The sequence below is a fragment of the Brassica oleracea genome, chromosome C2, assembly GCF_000695525.1.
Source record: "Brassica oleracea var. oleracea cultivar TO1000 chromosome C2, BOL, whole genome shotgun sequence".
NCBI classification, from domain to species: Eukaryota; Viridiplantae; Streptophyta; class Magnoliopsida; order Brassicales; family Brassicaceae; genus Brassica; species Brassica oleracea.
In genome coordinates this window covers 17,418,624-17,422,951 of record NC_027749.1, presented here as the reverse complement: position 1 = coordinate 17,422,951, position 4,328 = coordinate 17,418,624, and the positions used below count along the sequence as shown (strand labels likewise).

The 4,328-nt window shown below is 46.3% G+C and overlaps 1 pseudogene; it reads left to right on the top strand.

The window, feature by feature from the left end:
• Positions 1–4,322, top strand: part of LOC106323581 — a 109,078-nt pseudogene extending 104,756 nt beyond the window's left edge.
• Positions 4,323–4,328: the final 6 nt, after the last annotated feature.

The following is a 4,328-nucleotide window of genomic DNA, read 5'->3' as shown; positions in this document are numbered from 1 at the left end:
AAGGTTGAGCTAAAACCCCTTCCCAAGGGGCTCAGGTACGCTTTCTTAGGTCCGAATTCCACTTACCCAGTCATTGTGAAAGCTGAACTCAATAATGTGGAAACTGCATTGCTTTTGTGTGAGCTTAAGAAGTATCGTAAGGCATTAGGATATTCACTAGCTGACATACCTGGCATCTCACCTGATTTATGCATGCATAGAATACACCTAGAAGATGAATCAATGAATTATGTCGAACATCAGAGGAGGTTAAACCCGAATCAAAAAGATGTCGATAAGAAAGAGATTATGAAACTTCTTGAAGCAGGTGTAATCTATGCCATATCTGATAGTAAATGGGTCAGCCCTGTTCATGTAGTACCTAAGAAAGGTGGGATCACTGTTATCACAAATGAAAAAAATGAATTGATCCCTACTAGGACAATGACATGTATTAAATGCAGCCACTAGAAAGGATCACTTTCCACTTACCTTCATAGATCAAATGCTTGAGAGATTGGCTAACGACCCATATTACTGCTTTTCAGATGGTTATTCAGGTTTTTTTCAGATCCCTATCCATCTGGACGATCAGGAGAAGACGACGTTCACATGCCCATACGGAACGTACGCATACAAGAGAATGCCATTCGGCCTGTGCAATGCGCTAGCAACATTCAGCGCTGCATGATGTCGATCTTTACTGACCTGATTGATGACATTATGGAGGTTTTCATGGACGATTTTAGTGTCTATGGAAGCTCCTTTAGTGTCTGTTTGTCAAACCTGTGCAGGGTACTCAAAAGGTGTGAGGAGAAACATCTGGTGCTCAATTGGGAGAAGTGCCACTTCATGGTCAGAGATGGGATAGTTCTAGGACATAAGCTCTCCGAGAAAGGCATTGAGGTAGATAAGGCAAAGGTCGAGGTGATGATGAGCTTGCAGCCACCAACAACTGTGAAAGCTATCAGAAGCTTCTTGGGTCACGCAGGGTTTTACAGGAGGTTCATCCAGGATTTCTCAAAAATAGCGAGACCACTCACATGACTGCTCTGCAAGGAGATCAAGTTTGATTTTGACAGCGAGTTCTTAGTTGCGTTCCATACGATCAAAGGAGCTCTAGTCAGCGCACCTGTTGTACAACCGCCAGACTGGGATCTCCTTTTTGAGATCATGACTGATGCTAGCGATTTTGCAGTTGGAGCAGTCCTTGGACAGCGCAAGGATAAGAAAATTCATGTGATCTATTACGCAAGAAAAACCATGGATGAAGCTCAATGCAGATACGCTACGACTGAGAAGGAACTCCTGGCTATTTTTTTTGCATTCGAGAAGTTCATATCCTACCTGGTGGGATCAAAGGTGATTGTGCACACAGACCATGCTGCTCTTAAGTACTTGCTCACAAAGAAGGATGCAAAACCGAGGTTGTTGAGGTGGATTCTTCTTCTCCAAGAATTTGATCTCGAGATAAAAGACAAAAAGAAAGTCGAGAATGGAGTTGCAGACCACTTGTCCAGAATGAAGATTGAGGACGACACAGCTCTTGATGAAGAACACACAGTGGAACACGTCAACGCGATTGGTCTGCGCTTCGCGGAACATCCCCTGAGCATAACATCTGATTGTTCTCGCGTACCGGAACAACCAGTAGCTGCGATCCAAAAGCAGTACTCTCACCTCTCCTGGTTTGTTGAGATTGCGAACTTTCTAGCTGATGAAAAGGAACCACTTAAGTTCACTGGAAACGAGAAAAGAAAATTCTTAAGAGAGGCGAGGCAGTATGTTTGGGATGAACCGTACTTGTACAAACATTGCAAGGATGGCATATTCAAAAGGTGTGTTCCAGAGGCAGATATTCCAGGGATTCTACATCATTGCCATGGTTCCTTTTATGTAGGGCACTTCGCCACATTCAAAACGGTTTCCAAAATCCTCCAAGCAGGTTTCTGGTGGCCAACTATGTTCAGAGATGCTCACGCCTACATAGCTCGATGCGATGCATGCCAGCGACTTGGGAACATCAGCAAAAGGAATGAAATGCCTCAGAATTACATTTTAGAAGTTGAGGTTTTTGACTGTTGGGGAGTCGACTTCATGGGACCATTCCCTACGTCCTTCAAGAACGAGTACATCCTGGTCGTCGTTGACTATGTCTCCAAGTGGGTAGAAGCAGTGGCGAGTCCCACTAATGATGCAAAAGTGGTGACTAAGATGTTCAGCTCCATCATCTTTCCGAGATTTGGGGTGCCTAGAGTGGTCATTAGCGATGGCGGAACACACTTCATCAACAAGGTATTTCAGGGCCTGTTGAAGAAGAATGGGGTGAAATACAAGGTGGCTACCGCTTATCACCCCCAGACGAGTAGACAGGTTGAAGTTTCCAACAGGGAAGTCAAGAACATTCTACAGAAAACTGTCAATACCTCGCGCAAGGACTGGTCGCTTAAGCTGGACGATGCTCTCTGGGCCTACAGAACAGCCTACAAAACACCGCTAAGGACCACCTCCTATCACCTGGTCTACGGTAAGGCTTGTCATCTTCTTGTCGAGCTCGAATACAAGGCTGCATGGGCGGTCAAGTTACTGAATTTCGACATCAAGCCATCAACTGAGAGGCGCATGATCCAAGTCCATGAGCTGGAAGAGATAAGGCACCTCGCCTATGAGAGTTCCAAAATTTATAAGGAGAAGACCAAAGCCTACCATGACAAGCGAATCATTGCCAGACGTTTCGAACCAAAAGATAAGGTCTTGCTCTTCAACTCCAGACTTAGGCTGTTCCCAGGCAAGCTGAAATCTAGATGGTCCGAACCCTTCACCGTTAAGGAAGTCTGCCCTTACGGAGCTGTTGTGTTGCTGGACAAAAAGGAAGACGAGTTCGTCGTCAATGGTCAGTGCATCAAGCATTACCTTGCTGACTCCACTATCACAGAGGGTGAAGAAATTCCCCTAAGTGATCCCCCATCAGCCTGATCGGCTAAGCCAAGTCAAGCTAATGACTTTAACTAAGCGCTTGGTGGGAGGCAACCCACTGGTGAGCGTATATATTGTTTTCTATAGTCTATTTTATTTCTTTTCAGATTTAGTTGCAGGTCAAAAACAAGAAAAAACAGAACACTTCAGTCAGAACAACCGAAGGACTGTTCTTCTGGTGGAACAACCCATCCCCTGTTCCAGGAAAGTGTTCCGGACCAAAAAAATAAAAATAAAAAAAATAAAAAATAAAAAGAAAAAAAAGAGAGAGAGAGATAATGGAGAGCGGCTAAGTTGAAATGTTCTGATTCGGCGAGTGGTTGTTCTGGTTTAAAGGGTGGGACAAGGAGACAGCTACTCGGTACAACACTCTCCTCAAGGCCGAGATACTACCTACCCATTTTTGCCATGCCGAGACTCTCGTTGAGCTCGGTATTGACGAGGATGTGTTCGAGACGCTGCAAGCGATGGGGATCGCTCCCCTTTGTTACGCTACGCACGAGCTCTACCTTGACCTTATCCGCCAAGTGCTCGCCACTGCCACCATCAGCTATGAGGACTTCTCTGCTCCTTCCTACGCTAACTTCTCCTTCTCATTCATGGCTGATGGAGATTATTGCTCACTGTCCCTCGACAAACTCAAGGAAATCTATGAGATCGCGAATGAGCCGAGAGGGGTAGCAGTGGCGAAAAAGTTTGCCCCATCAAACACCTTCTGGGACTTCATCGCGAATGGGAAATTCACACCTGTCAAAGCCTACCAGTCGCAGATCAGGAACCCGGCACTTAGAGTCATTGCAAAGATCATTTCAAACCTCCTGTTCGCCAAGGATCAGACTTCCAAAGTGACAAACGGGGAGCTGCAAACCCTGTATGCAGGTATTGAGGATGAGATCCGCGCTTCAGGGTTTGGCATTCCAATTCAGAAGGTCAAGACGAACCCAGGATTTCATTTCATCACCATGCTTTGCGAGAGGAGGCTATGTCTGATGCACGGCACGAACAAGAAGGACAGAAGCGGTAGCTTGCTCACGCCGCTCTTCAAGCATTTCGGCATTGATCTCAGCAAATACAAGGTGGACACGGAGATTCAGTACCTCAACATCAAGTACCTTATGGCGTGCCACATCATGCGAGATGAGGATACCTACAGCTTCTTCGACAAGGAGGGTACCCAGCAGTTCACCAAGCTGCCTCACCCCGAGATCATCAGGCTCAGCGTGTTCGATAACATACGCTTCCTCCCACCACCCGAGCTCCTATGCACTGATCTTCGTGCTGCTGCACCTGACTCAGATATGGAGGATGTCGAGGACTTACCCCAGAAGATGACCCATCATACGACCTCGGAGAGCTGGCGGATGTGACAGATG